This window comes from Meleagris gallopavo, chromosome 3 (assembly GCF_905368555.1).
Source record: "Meleagris gallopavo chromosome 3, MGAL_WU_HG_1.1, whole genome shotgun sequence".
NCBI classification, from domain to species: domain Eukaryota; kingdom Metazoa; phylum Chordata; class Aves; order Galliformes; family Phasianidae; genus Meleagris; species Meleagris gallopavo.
In genome coordinates, this window is record NC_139406.1 from 20,088,392 (window position 1) to 20,116,085 (window position 27,694).

The 27,694-nt window shown below is 35.8% G+C and overlaps 1 long non-coding RNA gene across 1 annotated transcript in view; it reads right to left on the reverse strand.

Moving 5' to 3' along the window:
* Positions 1-2,268: 2,268 nt before the first annotated feature.
* LOC146544627 (uncharacterized) overlaps positions 2,269-27,694 on the reverse strand; it is an 82,594-nt gene continuing 57,168 nt past the window's right edge. Inside the window, exon 3 of the long non-coding RNA XR_014882339.1 lies at positions 2,269-2,488. This is a non-coding gene — a long non-coding RNA (uncharacterized LOC146544627). The remainder of the gene's footprint in view (positions 2,489-27,694) is intronic.

A 27,694-nucleotide genomic window follows, 5' to 3' on the forward strand; every position in this document is an offset into this window, starting at 1 on the left:
TTACATCTACAGTTTACATATTTCAATCAGTATTCTGAGGCTCCTATCAAAACACTAAAAATCAGGTATTTCCTGTGTACTGCAAGTACTCCTAGAAGCTATCCTAGAAGCACATACCTAAGTTTGCAGTTATGTGGTGACTGAAACCTGTGGAGTTGCAGTCACTGTTACTATTAGACCAGTTGTCTCTACTTCAAAAGAAGTTGTTAGCTTTTCTATGACGTTGAACGTGAAAAGAACTGTTTCTCCAAGAAATCCTTTCTGTATTGATTCAGAACTTTCTTGTAAGATGGAAAACAACAGTCTGAAGTAGAAATTGGGATTGGACCTGTACACGGGTGACAAAACTGTTCTTCTCAGCTGTCCATTTTAATATAAGCATTGGTACACATTTGATTTTAGTCCCATTAGGGAATAAATCCACAATTTTGAAACCTCAAAGCACCGTGAAATGAATCTGTCACATTTTCAAGCTCTCTCTGGTTTATAGTGCTTTTAGAAATCTGGTTCTTAAGTCTCATCTTAAGGAGACAGCTCGTTAAAATGGAGAGCTGTGACTCACGATAACCGGTAACACTCCAGAGAAATCTTTGCATGTATTTGCATAATTTGCTACCTTTAAAAGGACTAGTGCAAACACAAACCATACCTCTTGTTATACACATACAATAGAAAAAGAATAAAACAAAACAATAAGAAACCAGTATTTTTTTTTTTTTTTTTTTTTTTTTACTTTAACTCAATTAGCCTTATCTCCACAAAATGGTTTGTAATAATCTGTATTTACTGTCATGACACATATGGGCATGAGCGGAACTAATCATTTGCAGGCTGTCCCTGCTACTGAACCAAACAAACAAGCTGTTCAAGACTTCCTTCTGCAAATGTTTCTGCTTCGTAAATCAGTGAGAACCTAATAGAACATTTTTCCTTTGCTTTTTAGGAACGCGACTGAGATTCACAAACTCATTTCTGAATGTCACAGACAAAAATCTGGCTCAACTAGCTATGTTGTTTTCGGAGCGTGGGCCCAAAAACACAGCAATAAACCAGCATGCCAGTTGAACTGGGGTTTTAATCTATAGAATTAATAATATATGTTCTAGTTCCAGCACCTGTGACAGATGGTCAAGAGAGAAGAAAACTATCCCTATCAGCACTGCTGAGGTTTGAAATCCCAGTGCAAAAACCACAGATGGCATTGGCAGATCTGCTCAAAGCATTAGAGATCCAAAAATAGATTTTTGCTTTTCTCCACTGGACTTCTAAAAACGTGTTTGCATTATTTGCAAAATACCAAAGAGCAAACATGTCCTTAAGCTAAAGCAATTCATCAATTTTTGTCAGTTTAAATATTGGATAGTAGGTCAGGGAGATATCAACACTATATATTGATCATCTTATTACTATTACTGAATTATTTTACATTTCAGCTACGAGAAATTCCATCAATCATGGAGAATGATTGCAGGTTACCAAACCTGAACACTTTGTGTGTGGCTCACAATTAAAGTACTGCTTTCAACTCCCAGCCAATGATCAGGCTTAGAAATATATTAATTACTGGAAAATGTCCCCCTGCTTGAGCTGATAGAGTTCTCTGATTACATACTGAAGCCACAAATGTTAGAGGAGCATTTGGAGAGCTCCAACTGTTTTCCCCCCCCCCCCCCCCTCGTGACTCTGAATCTGTCAGTTCCTACAGTCAGAGCTTCAAAGGCCCAGGAGCCATGTCTCTACAGGCAAGTGAAAAGACAATGGACTGTTCTCTCACCCCAATGGCAAACAGCACGCACATCTATGTAACCACAATCACACACCGTGTCTTCAGAGTAGTCTTCTTCCCGCTGCTTCCTTAGAACAATCTTCCACTAATGCTGCCAGCAAAGCTGTCCAGACATTCTGAGAGTGCTAATTGGACCAAAATTATGTCCATTAGCATGCCAGAAATTAAGCAATGAGGAAAATTATATGCCAATGCTTAAATTTTGATCAACAATCGTAGATATGGAATACAAACTGTCAACGATTTACGGGCTGGTTCAGCCCGGTTCCGTGACTAACAGGGTGGAGAGATTTCGCAAAATCCACGTCTCAGGAAAAGGGAAACAGGAGACCCCAAAATAATTAAAGAACATTTGCAATGATCTGAGGAGAAACAAACTGATTTACTAAATATAGTATTGGAATGCAAGATAACACATTATAATACAATATAATTAGAATTGAAGCTAATAAATCAAATATAATGAGATAGAGTGTCTGAAATGTGGATGGTCTCACCATAATACTGAGGTGAGATGTGCAGTTTGGTTGAGCAGCAGGAAGATGAAGAAGACTGCATCAGGTGACCTTGCCAGGGGTTATATCTCCTCTTTGAACCAGAAAGCCCCCTGGGGTGTGTAGTTCTCCTCTTCTGGACAGGTGCTCGGAACTGGAGCATTAACACTTTAACTCCCAGTGCACATGGTATCATGATGTGGAATACCTATAACCAAAAATCATAAAACCATGATACAAACGTAGAAACTAGTTCCTGTAGCTCACAGAGGAGCATGAAGCTCCTTGTAGATACACTTCACTTTCTTTGCTTAGCTCCCATACTATATGGAGTACCAGGCCTAACAAAGAAGAGCTGGGAGCTCTTTCCCTAGGAACTTGAAAGAAAAAAAAAAAAAAAAAAAAAAAAAAAAAAAAAAAAAAACACACTCTCTCTGTATAACCAATGAATATTAAAATGTTATAATTACAAAATAAACAAGAGAGTTAGGCAAAGCAAATTATAACAACAAAGAGAATAGAGAGAAAGCTTACCCGTATCCTGAGCTCACTTACCAAACTCCTGCAGAATGGATCTCCAGAAGAGATCCTTCCCCACTGATAACCAGATCTTAAATGGGTCTAGGAGAGGTGGAGCCAGGCTCCACCCCTTCCAGCAGCACAAGTGAATTACCTTCACCTGTGTTCCTGTGGCTGACTCATTGCTTGCCTCAGGTGATCAATCAGAGGTTCAGGCTATGACTCTCAGCAGTTCCCATCAAATCTCCAACTCCAAAACAGTATATTTAGGCTTGTTGGGCTCCTGCTAGCACAGACTTTTGTACAGCTAGTACTTATCTTCCAGGTCTTCTGTAAAGGTTTAGCTGTAGAGGCACAACCAGGCACTCAAGGGACTGCAGTGAAGGTCACCCTCTTCTAGGTCCACAGAGGATATTAACGTCCACAGAAATCAACTAAAAGGGACACCATTTATTATATGACTTGGCTTCTTTACTGCTTCATACAAGTTTTTACCCAAATGCACTTATCTGCTATTCAAATGCTAAATATCAGATCAGATGCTCCTATCACAACCCTCTTCTTCACAAAGACAGAAGAGAAACAGCTTTCCTTATCTACACATTAAGACCGAACTGGTGGCAACAGTTAACAATTAGCATCTTTAGCAGTTTTTGGTCTATTCTGTCTCCTTCTCAGTGTGATTTAAAATTAGTAAGGAAAAAGTGCTTTCATTATCACTATCACATTCATTTACTCTTTCTCCAGAAAATAAAGCCAAGAGATAAAAGGGCAGAAGAAGTGAAATGTATTCCAGTAATGATTACTCAAACATAAGATTAGTATGATTGACAACATAGCCAGCAGTGCTGTTATTCTCAGTACAGTCCTTAGCAGCAAGATTTCCCTTTCATTAAGAACACAAGCAACTGCACCCCATTTGAGGCCTCCATTGTTTTTACTATTGCTACAATAAAGTGCTTATTAGTACAGTGTGTTTGGTCAGATCTCCAAAGGACCATGTAAGAAAATGCACATAGAAAAGGACTAGTTTCTGCAGTGTTTGCAATAGACCTTGTTTGTTAGACTTGATCACTGCAGAGATACCTAAGCATTACACAGTTCTGTCTTTTTTAGGCATCCGGATGAAGTTGCACAGGGTAAAACCTTCTCACAATTTAAATTTCAGTCTAAATTTCAGACTATACTTCTGAACATGTTGGAAAAGGGTAATCGTATGATGTCCTTTTTTTTTTTATGGTGAGGTTTTTTTTTTTTTTTTTTAGACCTGATGAGAAAACGAAAACAAGCAAACAAAAAACCCCGTAGAACAAAGTCTAATGGTTCTCTTCAGTATCAGCATGATGCTAGGTCTAACTGGGTCTAGAATACCTGCTCACTTACCTTCAGTCAGTGTGATAAGTGATCTGTGATACCTTGTTTTATCTTTTAAATCAAAGCTCCTGGGTCATAATAATGTTAAGGGAGAAACCCAGATCAATCCAAAATAATTGTACAGAATTTAATTCCTACGGTACAAATGAAGACACTCAAAATTTATCCAAACTAACTGTACTCTTAAATGAATCCATCCTTACAGATCATGAATTTACAATATTGGACATTTTTTACTTGTTTGTTGTCACCTGAACAAGATAACTAGATAAATGAAATATTTGCAACGGCTTTGCTAAGGCCTCTGTGAGTTACATCTTTCCTGTCATTGATAACAACACCACTTTATTTTCTCCGACAGTCTTTGATCTAGGCTCTAGATGCATCAAGGATGCCCGATATGCTGAAATCAAGTGTGTATAGCCCAACATGACTACAGGGAAAGTTTGACTTAAAAACAGAAAAGGAAAATTCTGAGGAAGGGCATAGTCCAAGAAATTTGGGTTTCGCCATTGTTACAAAATGACATGGTGCAGGATATGTGGGGTCTAGACCTATTCTGGGTTTATTGGTTGCCTTGCTGCCCAGGGTGAATGATTCCCACCTTCTGGGGCAAGCAGGGGCTGCATGGTGTTACCTGAAGTAATGGTGTGAGCAGCAGCAATCACCTCATGACAAAGCCAGCCTTACTCTTTCAGACACCAAAGACTTGGGGGAAGAGGGTGGTAAAAAGTGAATGCAGGTGTAGGAAACACTGATTAAAAGAAAATGGCCAAGTATGAGATTTAGTTTCTAGGACCTAAGCAGAGCAGTTCTAGACCTGCTGCCTGCATGAGATCAACTTTTTCTTGCTTATGGAGAGCAAAGAATGCAGAGAGGAATGGAAAGGCCTGCCCCAGCTCATAGAGGCTCCACAGCCCTCTGAACAGTAACTGAGGTGGCTCATAACATAGAACTAACTGAGGTGCTTTCCTAGATGTGAGAGGAAGAATGGAGAAAGGGAGAGGAAACCCATGGGTTTCAAAATGTCAGTCTGTGGGCCTGTGTTTCTTCCCTCCATCAGTTGTAAAGAAAGCCTCCAAATATTAAACTGAGATCATTCTCTGCTAATAATTTTTTTCACTCTCAAAATCTCTGTCTACATCCAGTTCATATGAATTCATTTCTCTGTACATCCAAATCTTTCAGTGTAGGCAGCAGTTTACTGTCCCAGTGGCACATAATCAATACATAAAGGCAAGGTCACTGACAGAAATAAATTACTGAGGACAAGGAGGACCAATTGGTTGTGATGCTTTGAGCAAAGAAAAAAAAAAAAATAGCATGGGAAGAAAGGAGAAAACATCAATCTTAAAAATTCTAACTTAAACCCACTTATACCCAAATAAAAAGTATATGTATACCTATTAGTATGTAGGCTAGCATAATAGAAGAACAAAGCAGCAAAAGGCAAATAGCTAGTTTATGGTATCTATTGCATACAATTAAGAAGATAAGATGCTCTCTATTAAATGAGGGTCTGTAACTGTAAGTAAGAAGCACTTAATCATCAAAACATTGAAAAGTCATCAGCTACAAGGGACAGTCTCAGCTGAAATGGACACCACTACAGTTGCAAATCAATGCACTTGAATCTTTGTAGCTGGGCTAACAAAACAGGAAAAGAGGTCAGATTGAAAAAAACGAAGTGTTTAAGTACTGTTTTCTTTCAGGAAGCCTAGATACATACTCTCCCACAGGATGCTGAGAGACGTGCATGGCATCACCTTGACAAACAGCACCATATTAAGTGGCAGTCCTATTGTAGACAATGACAGCAAATTTTTTACCTGTTCTGGCACATTTAATGAAAGAAAGGAGGGGATAAAGTAAAGGGGAACTTCCCTAGAGCTAAAATAGAAAATAAGTAGTAAACAAAAATTCAGAAAACAAAAATTAGATTGCTGAACATCAGCTTACTTCAAAAGTCCAGATTAACTGCCAGCTGAGTAAGGATTTGTGCATTGTAGTTGGCAATTATTTTATTGTGCTTCTATCTAACAACTGAGTTTACAGAATGAAATTCATCCTAGCTCCTTTGTATACAGTCACCACACATGAAAAAAAACCTTTAAAATCTTATCATCACTGTTATATTTTTAAAAAAATATTTTTTCCTCCTTCATTTACGTTATGATGTAAGTCAATGTGTCATTTGGTTATTCATAGAGCAAATGAAAGTCTTTAGGAGTGCAGGGTGGGTGGCAAACTGGAAAAAGTATGTTAGATAACATTGTGGAAAAAATTAATGAAAAAATATTGGTTTTTTTTCAACAGCTTTCTTTAAAGCAGTAATTTTTAGGTAATTTTATAAGTTTTTTTTTTTTTCTGACAGCTAAAGTAGTTTAATTTGTTTGTTTTTTTAAAGCTATCTGATAACTTGAAACCCCAAAATAGACGTTAAAAAGTTGCTTTAAATATGTTCATTGATTCAAAACACATCCATCATCAGATAATTCTGTTAAAAAAAACTATCAAAACTGAAAAATAAATATTGAACTTCAAATGAGACTTCACTATGAAATGCACATAGCGAACACTGAAATAAGTAAAAAATATTTAGAAAGTAACCTTCATGCAAGCATTGTCTCAGCAACTATCTCAATATTTGACCACCAAGCATTATTAAAATGTGACATCAGACTTGAATGGTGTTTTTGAAAATTTATCCATACTTCCTTCAATTTCAATTTTTCATTAATTAGCATTGTATTTCTATAGAAATATAGTCTCAGAATTATTTGATACTGCTTTTATATGTTACCTATTATTTCTTTATTTTACCTGTTCTAAAAGTAAAGTAAACAAAGTAAACTTCATTTGAACAATTCATTATGCCAAAAATATGTCATTTTTGCATTAATCCTGATTGAACAGTGATTTATGTCATTCAGAAGATTAAGCAAACCAGTATGAAGGTTGTGAGGGATAAGTAGTAATGCACTTACAGTTTGATCTGTTCTTAAAATAGTTTATTCCAGACCCACAAGGAATATCAATATATATTATTAATATTATTTCCAATTGTCAAATAATCCTTCTAACAGATAGGAACACCTTTGAGGTAGGAATAGTTGTAGAATTGTTAACTGGCCCCTGAACTATCAGTTTTCAGTCATGTTAATGCAGTTGAAATAATATATTAAGGTAAGCTACAGCTGGATTGCCTGAATACCAGACCATAGCACCAGCAGTAGGTCAAGCTGCTTCTAAGTCTCAGCACTAGTTACAGATGCAGAGGTTGAACTGTCCACTGGAAGTGATGTTTCCAGCAGTGGCTGATGGTAAGGCTCACATCGTTTACCTGGATAACACTTACCACTCCCACCACAGAAGAACAAGAACTGTCATAGGCACCATTATTCTAAACTAGCCAGCATTTTTAGCATTTTCATAATGTTAATTTTCTGCCTACTTCCTGTGCAGTCACATGCCTGCAAGGATCTAAGCCTTCATTCATAAATTTAATTTATAAAAGGACTGAGTGATTTGATTCCCTGATTTTATTTATTTTTCCCCTGATAGGCAAGGTAGTCTTTCAGTGATGTCTAGGTGCTCTTTTGTCTAGTGGTTGACCTTTTAAGTGAACCTGCAGAAGTTAACTCTAAAATGCAGAACTAATTGAAGGTCATTTATTTCATTTCACACAAGTATGTAACATGACTTACTCAGAGCTCATAGCTGAGTGTCCAAGAGTGTTCAAACTACATGAAGCTGTGGAAGTTTTGTTTTAACTCAAAAGAAAAAACAAACAAAAACAAAACAAAACAAAAAACAGTACAGACATAATCAGATGACTTCCATTCTCCAAGAGCCAATACAACAGTATAATGTCACCTTCTTCTAGAATGGTACACAGGATAAATAAAATAAAAGATTAGGAGCTATTTAGCCACCACGATAAATGACAACCCTGAAAGTGGCGTGTTTCAACATAGGCTGTAAAAAAATATTCATCTACCATCATAAATTGTTACTACAAACTGGCATCCCCTTCAAATAAAAAATTTCCCAGCATGTCATTTTCTTTGTCTAGATAAACAGATATTTACATGTTCCTTGCTGAAAAACAGAGGTTTACTACATAACATAGATACAATTTTAACACCATATCTTAATCAGTGGTTCACAGATACTGTAAATATTTCGACAGTCAGCAAGCATGGGGAAAATACTGTGCTTTTCTATTAAAACAATGAATTTCATAGCTACTAAAATTAATCGCATTTGTTGGATAACATTAGAATGAAAGAATGTAAAATATGAGAATTACTATAATCATGTGGTTCTCAGATAAATAAAAAATGAGTATCTTTTTTTTTTTTAACCTCCCCCCTAAAAAAGACAAATCAGACAAAATTATGGTCAAAAAGACAGTACTATAGCCTTTTTGAAAGACCGTGAAATTTTATTTGCTTGAAATAGTCTGTCAGAAATGGAAAAATTGTATTTTGCAGGGATGGTTATGGACAAGATGAACAGTCTTCCAAAAGTCTTCAATGTGTTTATAACAAGACAGATGCCTAACCTAATTCAGTAATTCACAATGCCCTGAAGTCATTATCTCATCATAGAATTTCCTCACTTTTCAAGGCATATGTATACCTGTTATATCTACCTTACTTCTACTAGCTTTTCAGAGCAGGAGCACAATATATGTTTGAATTTGTTCAGTGTCTAGAACTGGGAGGTCAGCATGTGACAGGATTTCCAACTTATACTAGCTAATGTTATGTAATTTGAAGTCTAACCACTTGCTAGGAACTCTAAATGTCAGCCATGATTTAAGCAAAATATCCTACAATTTAACGCTGTAAATATTGCTTGCATTAGTGAAGCTGAAGCTTTTGCTTTATTTCATTAAGGAAATGGAAACTTAGTGGCTTAAGAAGGTGGAATTTTCTCACCAAAGATAGTGTGCTGTAAAATAGAAATAACGAATGATTCAACAGTTCAATATTTTTCTTAATACTTTATGAAAATTGGGCATTGGAACTAAAAACAAAGTATTAAAAATTAAGTAACTTTTAAGTATGTAAAACTGTTCTAAGACACTAACTTTTTCCTATCAATGTTCTACTTCAAATGAAAGGTAATATTCTTCTACAAATAAACAAATTAAAGTTATGCCAAGTATTATAGTACATCCGTTCTTAGCAGTTCTACAGTGCTAAAATAAATTTAAGCAATAACTGTAATGTTATCTTTAACCAAGGCAGTATTCATAGACTAATTAAAAATATTGGAGTCCATTGATATTAGAAACCTGGATGTGAAAGCAATTATTCAAATGTGATAATTTTTACACTATGTAGTAACTGTTTCTTATTTTTCCCTAGTAGAGATATTAGGGGGACCAGCCTTATTTTTATATGACATATATTGTGAATTTTTGTTTTTTTTTTATTTCACAGAAGTGTAGCCCTGCTATACTGATTATTCTGTGTTGCAAAGAAAGCACTTTTTGGGATCTGCTACATTGAATATCTTACAATTTAACTACAGAAGTAAAGACATGCCAGCCATTTTTCTCCCCATGAATGCCAGAACAGATTACTTTTCATTTCGGAGATATGTTTGTTTTGTCATACCATAAAATTTGCCAAAGACGCTATGCTTTCTTGCTGTCCAGTTCTCCCATTTTAAATTTGTAGCAGAAAACATTTCATGCCAACTCCTTTTCTGAACAATAACAAAAGAAGGAGTTCAACAATTACATAACTTGTATGAATATGTGGTCCATTTATGGGGAATTTTTTTGACAACCATATCCTGGGTTACATCAAGAGAGTCATGACCCGCAGGTCAAGGGAGGCAATTCTTCCTCTCTACCCCTGAGAGACCCTGCTGGGAGTACTGAGTCCAATTCTGGAGTCTCAAACACAAAAAGGACATTGAGCTGTGGGTCCAGAGGAGGGCCACAAAGACTATCAGAGGGCTGGAGCACCTCCCCTACAGTGACAGTCTGAGAGAGATGGGGCTCTTGAGAAGATAAGGCTCTGGGGAGACATTATAGCAGCCTTCCAGTAACTGAAGGGGACCTACAGAAAAGTTGGGAGGGATTTGTCATCAGGGCGTATAGCAACAGGATGAGGGGAAATGGCTTTAAACTGGAAGAGGGTAAATTAAGACAAGATATTAGGAAGAAATTCTTTTCTTTGAGGGTGGAGAGACACTGGAACAAATTGCCCAGAGAAGCTGTTGATGCCCCCTCCCTGAAGGTGTTCAAGATCAGGCTGGATGGGGCTTAAAGCAATCTGATCTAGTGGGAAGTTCCTTGCCTATAGCAGGGGGTTTGGAACTAGATGATCTTAAAGCTCCTTTACAACTCAAAGCATTCTAGGATTCTATGCATTACAGACTTGTAAAAATCAGTTGTACTGGTGAATCAGAAAGTGGTCCATTTGTCTATACTCTCTGAGGATGATAGAAGTACTGAAACTCAGTCCTTAATTTCTTATGTTTCTAGAGGCTGAGTTCACTTTAGAATTCATCATGGAACAGATAAAAGAAGTGAACCAGATTTCACAAGTTTACATTACCAACATTAAAAGAGAAAAAGAGAAAGAGGAGGATAGGTGCATTCCTAAGATTAAGAAGTCAGGCAAAGGTAGTACAAGACTTGCATGAATGAGCAAAGAGTTCATGGAAAGAAAAAAAGAAAAAAAAAAAAACTTAAACAGAAAAAGAAGGTCTATGAAATGTAGAAAAGTGGTCTGGACACTTGGGAGGAATATAGAAACATTGAGGGGAAAGCAGTAGATAATTTCTACCTTGATTTCAGCAAGGCTTTTGACACAGTAGCCCATAATATCCTCATTGATAAGCTTAGGAAGTGTGAGACAGATGAGTGGACAGTGAGGTGGCTTGACAATTGTCTGACTGGCGGAACTTAGAGGATTGTAATCAGTGGCACAGACTGTAGCTAGCAGTGTTCCCCAAGGGACACTATGGGTCCAGTCTTGTTCAACATCCTCATCAATGACCTAGATGACAGGATAGAATGCACCCTCAGCAAGTTTGCTGATTATACAAAACTAGGAGGTATAACACACACCAGAAGGCTGTGCTGCCATTTAACAATGGACAGGCTGAGGTATTGGGCAGGGAGTTTATCCCTCCGTATACCTGGAGAGGAATAACCGCATGCAGGGTACAAGTTAGAGGATGTCCTGCTGGAAAGATCTGCAGAGAAGGACCTAACTGCTCTGGAGGACAACAGGTTGACCATAAGCAAGCCATAGCAATTGTGTCCAAGCAGGCCAATGGCAAACTTTTCAAAGTATGGCCCATCATTCACTGAGCTGGCAACGAGGCTTGGCTGCTTTGCCACTCCATCAGCTCCCCACTGTTGTCATGGCTCAGCCCAGCCAAGCAACTCAGCCTGGCCCCAGGAATGCAACCATCGCTCATACATTGGTGTATTATTAACACTGTCTGAGCTGCAAACAGAGCACAGGGAAGGCACAGTGTAGGGCCAGATCAATTTGTAGCGAATAACACATTTTTGTTTCACAAAAACAAAACAAGGTCACATATCCCACTCACTGCATTTTTTTTTGCTCCTTTTTCTTTTTTTTTTTAAATAAAAATACTAAAGATCAGAATAAGTTTTGTTACTTATATGCATTAATTATATATTTTATGAAGGAAAGAATATAATAAATAAATAATATAATATATTTTATGAAGGAAAAACTTGTTCTCTCAGAGAGTGGTCAGGCACTGGAATGGCCTGCCCAGGAAGGTGGTGGAGTCACCGTCCCTAGCAGTGTTCAAGAGGTGTCTGGGTAAGATATGGTTTGGTAGCTTGTGGTAATAATGGTAATGGGAGAATGGTTGGACTAGATGATCTTGTAGTCCTTTCCAAACTTGTGATTCTATGATTCTATGAATGTTGCTCCAAAAATAATGCCTTCTTTTTATTATATTGGCACATGATATCAAAAGCTGTTGTAGTAGAATGGAATTAAGGTTAAACCTTCCCACCTTCTGTTATATTTTGATGCCGTGTTACAGATGACAGCAAAGTGACAGATGGCAGTCTGACAGAGTGGTGTCTGACATGGAAGTGTTTATGAAGAAAAGGAGTATCACCGTATTCCTCCATGAGGGGAAAAAAAAAAAAAAAAAAAGCACCCATCAGCATACAATGGCACTTGCTGAATGCTGATGGAGACCAAACAGTGGACTGTGGGCACAGTGAAGTAGTGGGTGGTGTGTTTCAGTAGTGACAACTGCAGGTCACCTCCATTAATGCATATTTTTATGAGCAATAGGATGCAGACTCACATCCATTGCTGGTGAAAATGCATAGTTAATGGCGGTGATTATGTTGAAAAAATAATGTTTTGTAGCTGAGAATTTGCTCTATCAGATAGTGTTATTTTGCTCTTTGTATCAGTTGTAGTTTCCACAGAAATAAAAAGGAGGCATTACTTTTGGAGAGATGTACATGGCCCAAGATAATTCTTGTTCATTCTGTATGGCCCAGACAAGCCACAGTCTTGGGCACCCATGCCAATAGTATTCCAGAGTGCATTAAAAAAGAGTATGGTCAGCAAGTCAAGGGAGGTTCTTTTTCTCTGTACCACCCTGTTGAGGATACATCTGGAGTACTGCGTCCTGTTCTGAGAATTCAGAAATCCAGAACTATGGCTGCAGTAAACTAGAGACTGGAAATTTGGTTTTCCAGTCTGGATAATTCCCTTCAGAAGTAATGCTGGTCAAAATTTTAGTCAAAACTAAACTCTTGAGAAATGCTTTCCAAATATAACATACATAGATTATATATATATAAAAAAAATAGAAGAAGAAAAAAAATCATCCTTCAGCTTTCCAACAAGAAACTATTTGATGAAAACTTCCTGTCAGATCTAGAAACCAAGTCTAAAGAGGAGAAGAAGATGTATCATCAGGGTTTCCAAGAAGTTTATCCTCATTTGATACCTTTAAGATACCTATAATAGCATTTGTGTTTAACAAAGGAAACACAAACCAAAGAATAAAAGTTGAAATACACAACTACAGTTTATAGAAGACACCCATATTACTTTGTAAATTATTGGAAAATGTCCAGACATTCCAGACACGGTTATATCATGTAAACACTGAATTCAGTGGGCCCAGAAATTTCAATTTACCAGCTCAGCTCTGAGGAAAAAAGTAATAAAACAGGAGTTGAGAGGATAAAGACAAACAGATTGAAATAAACAAGAAAAACAAACAAACAAAAAAGGATGTTTAGAGAAACTGCATCAAAACCAGCTGTTAAATTCTTCAGAATCTTGAGGTCCTGCCATACTCATCAATATATTCCTAGATACTGCAAAAACAGCTTGCCCACAAGGAAACAAATATGCATCTTCCACGGAAACTGCCTTTGACAGCCCCTCTCAGCTGCTCCTCATACTGTGCCCTGCTCCAGCTAACTGAGGGGAAAGCCCTGCGCAAGCTCAGCCTTCTAATGGCCACTACCCAGTAAGAGGACACGAAGGAACAATTTTAAACTAAGAGAGAAAAATTTAGATCGGTCATCAGAGGGAGATTTTCCACTGAGAGTATGATGAAACACTGTTCTTTTATGGTTCTTTCCTTCTGACTAACATATATCTGTTAGAATAACCACTTTTGCTAACTATTCCATTAATTTATTTCCATTACTTCCACACAGCGTACAATGCCTTGGCCTATTTGTGCAATATCCAGAGAAAATGTTCCCTCTCAGATTATGCAATGTACAGTGTAAGCAGTCATTTCATTTATATAATAACCATACTACTTACATTTAACCCTTAAACTATCTATTATCTTTTGAAATAAAGAGAAGCCAAGTGAAAGACACTTTCCCTTCATCTTATATTTGCAATGGCAAATAGATGTAAATAATCAATGATATTTCCACTGCGGTGTTATGTTAGCTTTTTCCAGCTACCTAGTGGAAATGATTCCACGCGATACCAGACAAAGGAGTCTCAAGTTCCCTTATTCAGCACTCACATAAAGTGTTAAGAAGGGCACCAAGATGCTTGTGTAAGAGACTGGTAGACTTCTGTGAGCACATGATAAAGAAATCATGCTTATTAGAAAAAGGTTGAAGTCAGGGAAACAGTGGGGAAAAAAGGAATTGTAAAAATCTAACTTCAACTCTTTATGCAAATAAACAAATACAAGGTTGATATTTAGCTGAACTATTATGTGCTCCATGTGTTTTGTGAAAATAATGACAGCTGAGAATGAGCTGGAAATCAAACAGCTTCATTTCACATACTTCCACAAGAATTTAGGATTCTATTTTCAAGTCAAGTAGAATAATTTTAGTAAAGATTCTGTCAGTATTTGTTCTTACAAGCAAACTATGGAATTTCTTAACAAATAGTAAATAATACATTCAGCTAACAGAAGCAGTCTTTGGCACTGCCTCCAAGACTGAAGTTTCCAAGAAAACAGAAATAAAAGCACAAACAGCATTTTTAAGATATAATCTCAAAAGAATAGGGACATTCTAGCATTATGTATGTGATAAGCAGCCATATACCTTGAACTGCATTCACTGCTACTCTTAAAGGCCGGACAGTCAGCCAGTTTTTCACCCAGCAAATTGTAAACATTCTTAATCTATGGATAGCTTAAGCTGTAGAAGAAGGCTGTAGGAAACAGTGTTGAACGCTTTACTAAAATCCAGGTAGACAATACTCACAGTCTCTACAACTCTCATATTATTAAACTCAATAGAATAAGACCAAGTTAAGTCAAGTAGGATCTGCCTTTCATAAAACCTTACAGGCTGTGTGAGTCATATGATGAAATTGATAATGATCCACTCCATAATCTTATCTAGTATCAAAGTCAGGTGGAAAGGGCTGTAATTCCTTAAATCGTTTTTCAAGCCCTTCTTGTACACTGGAGTCATGTTTGCTAACATCCACTCCACTAGTACCTCCCCAGCCAGAGAGTACTGCTGGTTAACTACTGAAAACAGCTTAGTGAGAATTTTGCTAGCTCTTGTGGTATTCTTGGATAGATCTCATCCAGCCCCATAGACTTATAAACATTCTAATGATGTAACAGACCCACAGAACCAAAGAATGCTGGTCAGTTACAGTTTCCAATTGGATTATGGAAGCTTCATCTCACTGTCACTATCTTCCAACTCAGGGGGTTGGGTACCTTGAGAATAATTAGCCTAACTAATAATTATTAAGGCAAAAAAACATTGAGCACCTAGTTGAGTGCAAGTGCCTGAATACTTTGCTACAGCATGAATCATTCTAGTCTTTTTGTTTGTTTGTTTTTTTAAGTGACAGTCCTTACAATCAACAGCTGTGGCACAGAATATTTTCTCCTAACACTAATTGCAAAAAGCTGTGACAATTGATGTAGAGCACAATATAAGCCAGTGAGTTGTCAGTGAGACATTTGTATCCACATGCTTTATCTAAGTACAAAGGTCAGTGATGTGTAGTACCATTCATAGGAATAATATGTAACATTGATTCCCTTTCTTATTAATTAATAATTCCTAGGAAGTAAAATAAATAAAACAGAATTGTGTGGATTAACTAAACCATTTACTGTTGAACGACTGCCTTTTATTTAACTAATTTCTCAGTTTTATAGTCATGAAACTAGTTAAAGAGTCAGCTCTGAGCTGTTTATAACAATGATCAGATGTAAGAAAGTATCTTTGAGTTACTAGTTTTACATTAAATTGCATAAATTCTGTTTTGTTTTGTTTTTTTTTTTAATGACAATTACAAAAGAAAAATAGAAGATACTTTCCACTGTATTTCAAAAGTTCAGTTATCTTGCATACAAGTTTATTAGTACTGGGAAATCTTAAGCCACTGGAGTATTGATGTCATTCTTAAGCATAAATATACCACAGACTGAGTAATGGCATCTCTGTAATGATACAGGCACCCACATGTGTTTGAAAAGAGATTATAAACATTCAGATACAATGAATGAAGCATGATTACTTGCTTGAGAGAAAAAGAAATAAATCATCATTCACAGAACTTGAACAATAATTCATAATGAAAACCATTTATCCGAGCATATAATTAGCTGAAGTGATGGAAATGAAATACTTTAAACAATGTGAAGAATATAGATTCTAACAGTGACAAATGATTCCCAAAGTTTCCAAATAAGTTTGCTTCTTAATAAACATTTTGCTTTTCTTTCTTTGATTTTTTTTATTTTATTTTTAAGAATACATATTGAAAAGGGGGACTGATAGTAACCACCAATAATAATGCAACCTGGTTATAAATAGGTTACAAATAAAAAGAGCAGTAACAAGAAATACTGGAGAAAACAAGTAGGAGACTATTGTACTCCAGTGGACAAAATTTTGTATTACATTAACTGTCTGTACTGATGAGATGTTCTTGCGAAACCCAGTCCCGCACTAGTTGTCTGTATTAAAAATAAGTAATGAATGGGCATTGTGTGACACTCACCTCAGTCTTTGCCTTTCAGGCATTTCTTACTAGAGGATTTCTGGAAGCGTATTACAATATCTGGGTTTCACTAGAAAGGAAAAAAGATCATCTGGTCTAATGTCCTATACTCCTTCCTGTGTGGAAATGTCACTCAAGGGCTATTATTTCTGTCCCTTCAGGTAGTCTCACTGGGAGACTATCTGTTTCAAAATATGTCCCTTGGTATGTCTGAAATTTAAAAGGAAAAATAAAAGGATTCTTGTTAGTGAGCAATTTTATTTGTTTAGAACTTACAATGTGTAAAGCATGGGTGATGGCAAACTACTATTTTTAAATAGAAATTTTGCATTGGAAAGTTGTCTGAAAAAATGAGTACAAAACACACAATTTCTCTGACAAGAAAGGAAGTAGTCAATCTTTCTAGCAGGTGGAAAAATTTCATTACTTTTATTTTCTGCCAGCAAGGAGAAAGTTCAATACTGATCATAAACCTTTGGGCATCATTTTGTCCCTTGGAAATAATTATTGGAAAAGATCTTGAATTTGATGTTCCATTTTGATGAAAGAACTAACTCCCAAGATTTCACAGCATAGATGTCATTTGTAAAGAAATTTTAAAGGATGTAAGAGTAATAATTTAAATTATAAAAAATATTTCCGAGACTTCAGTTTTGTTCACAGCCTTATTTACTTCTAGGTAACTAATTTGATTTCAATAAAGCATATAATTTCTGATCTAGATAGGGAAAATAAAAAGGGCCTTCCAAGTTCTTCCTCATTTCTTTCTGATTAAGAGCCCTATACAGATTTGATTTTCTTGGAAAATATATATATATTTAATATAAATAGACTATACATAAGATTCCTTTGCTAGCCATCCGTCTTTAATGTCTTGCAGTTTTCAAAATCAAGTCAGTGGAAACAAGGTTCCAATGACCCACTCTGGGAATAAATGAAGATTTCCATATCGAGTTACATACAGCTGTCTATTAGTAAAGATAAATGAAACCACCAGTGAAGTCAAATAAAGACAATTGGTGCTGAATAATTATGTAAAGAAGAATGGGTGATTTTTTATTATTTTTTTAATGATAATATGCAATAATTGAACAGAGTAATGATATTAAGTATATTAGGCACGCAGTGAACCAGCTCTGAAAACCCTTGCATCGTGAAACATAATATAGCCTAAAGACTAAATATTCTTACAATTAATTTAGCTTCTAAATACAGTTTTGCTTAGCCACTAGTGTCTGAAAACAAGCATTTCTTTTGTTGTTTAATATGCATTTTCTATGCTTCTGCCACTTTTATTTTACTTCAGAAGGGAAAGATGATAAGTTTTGCTAAAATATCTGCTCTTTTGGTGTCGATGATGGGTATGAAATGATTACATCACTTAAGGCTTGAATCATGAAAGGACCTTTCTCTCCTACAGCTTCCCATAAGTGAGTCAAGACATATAATATGTGCTTGATCAAAAAGCAGCAAGTCTGACATTTGAAGGTCAGATCAGAGAGGGCAATAACAGAAGGGAAATGATTTTGCATTACTTTATCATGGAAAAAAAGGGAGCAGTAAAGTTTATATGAGAACAAGATTCAAGATTCAAGATAAACTTCAATAATAATAGTTACAATAGCAAGCTGGTGAATGTCCTATATTGCCTTATATTAAAAATGATTCTCTTTACAATATTAACAGAAGACCTATACTAAATCTATTACTAGAATGTAAAGCACAGAGGAATATGAAAAACTGCATGGGGTATGTTGCTGAATTTACACAAAAATTTGTTTTAGAGGGGCTTTTGTTTAGGCCTGAACAACATTGTTTTTTGCTGTTGGCAAAAAAAAAAAGATAGCATGACTAAATGATCTTATAAAAAGAAAAAAAAAAAGTTTTTAAAAGAGTTTCAGAAAGGGGACTCATAAAACGTGTGTATTTATCCTGGGAATATTCCACATAAATTACTTACCAGTGCACTAAACTGGATAAGCCAAGTCAAGAGAGGGCACTGCAATTAATCTCCTCCCTCTATTCCTAATTTGCAATGACAAATGGTGAACTGGAAAGGGAATGCGTTGAGATCCCAATTAGAGAACAGTGGTTGATGTGAAAACCATGGAAAAAGGAGCCTGAACTTGTCCTGGCAGACATATGGCTCTCAATAAAAAAGTAAGGCAGCCCTCTGACAGATTACTCTGTAGTCAGCAAGATTGAAGCACACAAACCACGTCCTCATTTTATGTATCTGCACCAGACAATATTGCAGAGAGCTGTATCAGAAATTATCAGAAGTTGCACAGGTGGAGAGCAAAACAAAATGGCTTGGATATAAAATATCTGACAGATAATTGCAAACAATAAAAAGTTACAGTCAGGCCAAGCTGCAGAAGAAGGTCAGTGTGCTTCACATGGAAATGGTCAAATTATTTACACTGAATGTTGACAGAAAACATAGCAGTTTTGTTTTGTGCTGTTTTCTCCAATTAATTTTGGATATTAAAAAAAAAAAAAAAAAAAAAAAAAAAGATTAGTTAAAAATCCCAAATTCTAATTTTTGGTGAAGAGGGAAGAAAGAAGGAAGATAATACTCTTTCTTTCCCTCTTATTTCAGTGTCAAATTCTAATTTCAGTCCATTCAGGAGTAGTCCTAACTGTATTGTCATCAAGAACCTTTGCAAGTGACCTCAACATTGTTGTCACAAGTCATTCCACTGGTAGAAAAATACTGCATTTTGATGTTAAAACAGATTAGAGTGCTCATGGGAGCAAGAGATATCATAGTGATTTGATCTTATGATTTTCTTGTGGAAAACCACTTTATGTTCTGTATTAAGATATGCAATATTTTTCCCCTTAAAATAAGGGGATTGATTCTCCACTGAACATTTTTGGTTCTTCTCTATTTTACCTCTCCACATTGCAACAAATGAGAAAAAAAAGAAAGAAAGAAAGAAAAAAAAAAAAAAAAAAAAAGATGATTATATATTAGAACACCAGAGACTTAGTTAAACAAATAAACACCAGTGAAGTCCAAAACAAGGAAGCAGATTTCTTTTCACCTTATGCATGTTTTTTTAAGCTCTGTGTCTGATGATTTTTATAAGTTTTCTTCAGTGAATAAGCAAAATCTTACCTTTCTTAAGCTCTCGAAAAGCCTCTTACATAATTTATGTTTGTAATACACTCAGTAAGCACTTTTCTTATGAACATGACAGTTAATGAAAATAAGCTTTTAAAAACTTTCTCACAGTGTGCTGAGGAAGTCAAGTAAGCTTTCAGAGAGTGAACTAACGCTTCTTTAAAAAATAATTAATATAAAATCTAGTTCACTAGTGGTAATAGATTTTTTCTAAACTGAAGTTAACTCCTCATGCTTGCTTTCTGAGTGAATGTCAACACAGTAGTACCAAATGAAGTAACAGAAAACAGTGAAGATATTGAGCATTTTTGGGAGATTCAAAATGCTCCTACTTAGATTTAAAAGCATTGCTGTAGCCTGCAGCGAGGGCACAAATACATTTTTGGAGACATAAATCTTCCTATCACAACGTTAATTATGAAAATGGAAATGACATTGTTAAAATCAGCTAAGCAAAAACCTCTCACTAGCAGACATACTAAGACTAGAAGAAAGATCTTTAAGAAGACCTTTAAGATCTGACAGAAATAATTTGAGAAAAATCTAGGTTTTTAGATTATCTGAAACATCAGCCCCATAAGTCATCATTTTCTTTCTTATTATTATACTTGTTCTCTTTCCCATTTCTAGCATTACTTCTACCCCTGCTGCTAGTAGCCAGACACAGTTCACATAACAAAGTACTTTGGATTTTTACCTGGCTCATCAGGTTTTGGCAAACAATTCTCTCAAGACTGTTAGTACATTACTCTGACCAGATGGTACATTTGATTCTTCAGGTGGCTTTTGTTGGTGAGAAGGTGATTCCAAAGCTGAGAGCCAGAAAAGAGACACATCATGATTTCCCCATGATCTCCATCATACTGTAAAACTGTAATTTCAGGTAAGGAAGCTTTTGTACCTGATCACGCAGAAGTGGATTGTAAGCTGTAAATATCACATTACTGTTTTAGCCCGAAGATGATGGAGAATTCTTTCATAAGCTAGTACATTCTGATCACAGTTAATTTGAGTTTAAGTCTTTTTGTCGAGGACAATTCCCCATGGGATGCAAATTTTGGATGAAATTCTGAAAATTTACCTGTTGTATAATAATACTAAGAATAAACTGAGGACAAGCAAAGGTGTCACACAGCAACCTACATACATGCCTTGAGTGCTATAATCAACTTGCTGTGGGACGTTCACAGATGAAAACAAAAAGCCATGATGATTCACAGTGGTGACTCAAAACATAATATAAAGCGCAGTATTTTCTGTGGCATCAAATATAGTTTTCAGAATGTTGAGCTCCCAATATTATTCACACAAAGCTGGAAACTCAACTTTCTGAGGGTTTTTGATAGATTTAACTACTCTATCTTCAAAGCAAGGCCTAAAGTTTGCTGTATGATACAATCTGGCAATAAAGGCAATATGTTACAAACCATGGCTCAGAATTGTCTCAAACAAGCTGCTCATCAGAACACAACCTAACGGGTGTGGAAAGTTACTGATATTACTTCAGATGTCTATGTTTAGAACAGAAATTTCTTCTTAAACTTGGAAAAATATATGTTTATATATTTTTTTAATTTTTTTTTTTTAAATAAGGAAACATAATATTATTTTTTTGTAAGAGAGTATCCTAGAATTTTGGCCATGAAAAATCACAGCAAGTGATTAATGCTATGTCTTTGCATTATGCACTTAAACTGGTGGATCTGTTCAGCATAAAAAGGCTCTCAAGGAACAAACAGTAGCAATGCAGAATGAATGCAACAGTTCTGGAGCATTCCAAAAGACATTTTAATCCCACAAGTTGTAAACTTGACAATCTTTCACATGAGCTGGGTAGTTGGCTTTAAGGCAACAAAGTCTGATAAACCTAAGCTTTATCAATATACATGAGCACCTGTCCATGGGAGTCTATTGGATGAAGAGAGGCATCCTATCATGGCTGGTTCTCTAAAACAGCAGTATTCTGAAACAGCTGTCAGAATAAAGAATGTTGTCATCAGTTTCCCAGACTAATTCTGTATTATATTGTGTATTATCTTCCGTTATTACCATTATTTTCCTGAGTGCCATCTCACTATGCAAATAAGGGATAAGTAAAGGTGAGAGATATCAAAACCCTGGCAAGACTGGTACTAGAATATCTTATTTCCCACCTATGAATCAGTATGAAAATCATAGAATCATAAAGGTTAGAAAAGATCACTAAGACTGTCTAGTTCAACCATTGACACATCATATCCCACTAAAGAGTCCCTAAGTGTCCCATCTACACTTAACCACCTCCCCAAGAAGCCTGTTTTAGTGCCTCACCACTCTTTCTGAAAAGAACTGTTTCTTAATATCCAACCTGAACCTCACCTGGTACAACTTAAGCCTATTCTATTTCAACTTATTGCTTGGAAGAAGAGGCTGACCTCCACCTCTCCACAACCTCCTTTCAGGTAGTTGTAGAGAGTGATAGGGTCTCCCTTGAGCTGCCTCTTCTCCAGATTAAACAATCCCAGGATGAGTATTTACCTTTTCTTTGGTCACCATAAATAATGTCAACCAAGGTAAAACAGGTAGCTGCAAAGGGAAAAACTAGGAAAGGAGAAGGTTACTAAAGTTTTGCAGAAAGTTACTTCTTTTCACAGTAAGCAAACTAAACTGGAATGAATTAAATCTTGAAGTACTTCTTCAGACTAAGTTCTTCTTGTCTTCGGGATTTATCATGAACAGGGAGTTATAAACTTTGACCACAATTGTTTTAAAGAGGGTCCGAAGATAATCTGTGGAAGAACAGGAGGATGTGAAGTAAAATATATTTGGAATTCCATGGACTGGAGGTCCTGACATAATTCTAATTGGTTTAAGATCTGAGGACCTCATAAATGTTACTCTCTATAGAATATAACATATTATCTCTGCTTATAGTTTCCTTTAGCAGCAGTGCAAGCACTTCAATATCACATACTAACTCATAACATACATCATCTTACTGTACTGAATTTAATCAGTTCAGGAAGCTATATTTGAAGCATCCCAGATATCTTCTTGCCTTGAGATAGCATGCTTGAAGGAAGCAGATATGTATAAAAAAATTCAGGAAACTGTTTTACCCACCTGATGAAGAGCTTGTCTACCTACCCTACAGTCTTTTAGCGTTCATAATAGAGTTACAACTTCTAATGAACTATTCAGCTTCTACTGGCAACAATTTGGAGCTCTTTTAACATGCTGAAGACAATAACTATTTTTTTTTTCTGATAAGTTCCTGAGTTTAGAGAATGGCTGTGATTTACCCCATGAATTTTGTTTACTTCACAGAGAACTTTATATGTGAATGGCAACAAAATTATCAAACATATGGGAGTATTCCTAACTATTCTTGGTTCTGCATCTGACTTAGTATTTTTAGCAACATACATGATGTGTTGTCTCTCTGGTACTTTCGTTTGTATTGTAACAAGAAAATTCCTTGTTTAGTTCCTCAGCAAACACTGAACAGAGTTGTGTCTTTATGCTTTACACAGGAAAAAAACAAATACACTTTTACCTCCTCTGTAATTTTATTTTTTTACTCTAACCAAAGATGTACGATAGCAAGCAAGTAAACACATCTATATTTTCCTTTCTTTGTAGCAAGACTTCTTTTGTTACACAACATTTAATTACACAGAACTCACTGATTAAAAGAAACCCTACTGTCTTATTTCTGTCACTTTGATACATTACCCCAATTTCACCAGAAGATTTCTCCTGGCTTACAGTTTTTGGTTACTGTTTTTATAAATACCTTCCTTAGGCAATTCATTCTGTTAGAAATGTGTATGACATTGGATTTTTTTTCCCTTCTGACTAGAATTGTTATGATTAATGGATCTGATCCTGCCCTGCAAAGCAGATAAAAAAGGCCTCTTTGGACTAGGTTGACTGTAATATTATTCCAATTTTCTGCAGAAGTAACTCCATTACATGGAAACTGCTCGTGAAAAAGCTGCTAAAGTGAAGTACATGAAGTAAACAAAGGTCAAACCTTTTCACAGCATTATTGCCACTTTCTGTGGACCTCTGCTTTCCTTTTTGATGAATGCTCTTATTTGTATTTTTTGTCTTGAACAAATCACACTGTGTACTGTGTGGACATGTGCTATGGTTTAATTCTGGCATGCAACTCAGCACTGTGTAGCCACTGCCTTGCTCTCCTCAAGTGGGAGTGGAAAGAGAACTGGAAAGGTAGAAGTGTGAGAATTCACTGTGAGAGAGAAAGGTAGTTTACTAGGTAAAGTAAAAGCTGAGCACACAAGAAAAGCAAAATCATCATGTCTTTCTTTTCTTCTGCCTTACTTCAAGTTATATTGTTCAGAATGACTCTGAATGCTATAGAATATCTCTTTGGCCAATTTAGGTCAGCTGTCTGTCCCCTTCCAGCTCCTTGTGAGCCCCCAACTCCCTCTCTGGCAAGACAGAATGAGAAGCTGATGCGTTCTTGACTCTGTGTGACACTGCTAAGCAACAACTAAAGTATCAGTAAGTTATCAACATCATTTTTCACCTAAATTCAAAATGTGGCATCATACCATCCTACTCTGAAGAAAATCAACTCTACCCAAGCCCAAACCATGACAACATACCCTTTAAAAAGAAATAAACCAATTATTCCACTCTGGTGATATAAAAGAATATTGTGTAGAATTACCAAAATAACAGTCCATTTTTGCTATGACAACCAATCCACAGATACTGGATTACAGTTCTTCTTTAAATTAAAAAAAAAAAAAAAGAAGAAGAAGAAGAAAAAAAAAAAGTTAGATGTAGCCTAATAAAAAACGTTGTCTTTGAATGTTCATTTGTTTTTGTGAAGATATTTTCACATGGCTATCTATCTCCTTTGTTCAGTTTTTTTTTTTTTTTTTCTGCACTACTTATAGAATGATAGAATCTTAGAATACATCAGGTTTGGAGAGGCTTAACACTACAGGCTAGTGTAGAATTGGGGGTTTAAAATGAAATTTTAATAGATGTGGCATGTAAACCATCTTTTCAAAATAACATGAAAATATATTAGGAACAATCGGATGAATACTCCCACGAGTTCAAGTGAATCATCAGGGTTCTGTTCAGACTCACTTCCAGGCTTTTAAAGAGTACAGGAAAAAAATAAGTTATTTCACATTAGGAATAAGGACAAAATAATTCCTGGGAAAGGATGTCACTTTGGCTTCCTTTGTGGTACTCAGATCCATGTGGCGGGAGCTGTGGAACTTACCTTATAACTGCAATGGTTGAATTCATTTTCTAACTTGTTTAACTTAAGTAACTGTTTAACATGATGTAGCAGGCTGTTAGGGCTGTGCCTGCATGCACACACATTGCATTCAGTTATGAGTTTCCTGGGTGTTCCAGCAACTCCACAGGTACTTTCTGCACAGAGAAACAAATACACTAACTTGAGACAACAGAACTAATTGAATTGCTCCCCATCTTCACATGAAAACATTTGCCTAACAATTGCAGACTTGATGCACCTAGACAAATTCCTAGGCACTATCTGATAGCTTCATTTATTGATTAGCAACCTGAGTGGAGAGTCTGGTCATCCTTAGAATCTCTGTGTTGTTGCTGTTGCAAAATAAGAACTGTAAATAGATAGGGCGCTTTCAAGTCAGTAGAAACTGATCCTGCAAATGCAGAAATGGTCACATAGTGCAGTCTTTGGTACATACCTAAGATAGGAGATGTTTTGTATATTTCTGAAGACAATCTAGAACAATGTATCATTCAAATATTGGAGTGGTTACATGGTCTAGCCAGCAAGCTCGGTATACGGACTTAGTAGAACAGCATTTTGAGGAGTCTAACTATATGCAGTTGAAGGATTTGTGCAGGAGATTTCTGTCACTGCCCAGTTGCCAACCATCCTGCCCAGTATATCTGCTTGAGAAGGTAAACATTAATCTTTGCAGAGATCCAAATAGACATCGTATATTTACATATTTGGAATATATATATATATATTTAACATAATATGTCTGTGAATGTGCAACATCTAGTACCCAAAGTTTGGACTTCATCACAGCCTTGCTCAATAAGCCAGGAGCTCCATAAAGTATTACCTTGATGGCTTTAGCTATTCAGGAAAGGGGGAAAATGGAAAATTATCTTGGATCAGTGTTCTGAGAGCAAATTGCTGCAGACATATCTCCTGCTCCAACACGAAAGAGGTAAGCCTGTACACAATATGGAAGAGGTTATAAAGCAAAGAATTCATTGCAGTAAATAAACCACAAGCGATGTCTGCCTGCCACTAGCATCCTATCTATTGCCCTAAGCAACTGCTTATTTTGCTTATGGCTATTGTTAGAGACTGTTGCTGTAGCACAATAACAAAATTCAAAGGGAAATGTTGATATTCTCATAAATTTCCTCTCTGTTCAAGCCATTGTTTCAATGATTCTTAAAAATTATGTTTGTCTGGAGAGCTATGACAGCTCTTTATTGATAACAGAAACATTCATCTCAATCTGATCTTGTTCAGGTTCCTTGAAATAACTGCTTCACCACAGACACTCTCAAAAGTTGGGATATACTAAACAAATAAATGAATTGTCAGTGACATATCACAGCTAACCTAACAGATGGCATCCCAATTAGAGGGATTTTATTTACAAACACAAACAGCTTCCAGGAGAATTGGGAGGTGGGAGATGCAATGCTGAAAGAAAACACCATTCTTTATAGTGTTTTGGAAAAATGTCTTATATTTTCTGAACTGCAACTTTGAAAAGCAAAGATGGTTCATGACATGTATTCTGATATGAAGAAAATAATTTTTATTGAGTCCATTTATAATATATTTGATTAGATTACTAAAATGTACAGTAACAGATTTATAAGAGCATTTATGGTAAATTAAAATATATTGAAGTGTTGTATTCCCTATTTAAACAAAAAACTTTAAAGCATTGGAAGGAACTCTGCTACATACAAAATAATGCATGTGATAAAAAATTAATATACTTTTTTTTTTTTTTTACTCATGATGCAGAAAATGCAGAATATTACTAAAAAATCTTGTCAAGAACAAATATTAAAGAAAATTTTGTTACTGGCAGGAATATAGCTTCTAAATTAATTTTTCAATACTGAATAGTGAAATGAAGCATTTATTCAGTATTCAAAAACTGCTTTGGAATTAATTTTTTTCTCTCTCTGAATATCAAGTATAAAAGATATTTCATTTCATCTGCCTTTGTGCTTTTTTTCTAATGCTTGGCTATGAAATTTAGAAGAGGATCATGAAATCTCTTGAGATTTCTGACACATTTTTTGTCTGAATGGACTCCACTAAAAGTTTAAAATTAAATCACTAGCAAAATCTGATCTGATGGTAGCAAGAACTGAACCCCTAGTAGCAAAATTTTGTCAGTTTAACATACTCAAGGTGTCTAAGGCAGGAAAGAAAAATCTTGGATTGTACACTTAAACTGAGAGTACAGCTGAACACTTAAAATACATTTTCTAAGATTAGGCATTTATTTGTATCAAGAGAATGACAAAATAATTAACTTTGGCTAATTTTCAGTAGTTACCTCTCTATTCCTTTTTTTTTCAGTAGTGCTACGTGACTTTAGTTTGTGGCTTTTTTGCTTTTTTTTCTATATCATTGTTCATTTTTTCCAGTTTTTGAAATGAAAATATAGTCTTTTCTATTCTCATGGACATTATCTAGACAACCGTGGGATTCATCAGCATGACTGCGCTTGCGTATACGTTGAATGGCCATACTAAGGAAATTTTATAGCAATAGCTGCTTGTTACCTTCATGTGGACAAGCAGAAAAGGCAATGTCTGCAAGGACATTTAGTATGTTGGTGTGTGACATTGCTCTAAAAATTCTTACATT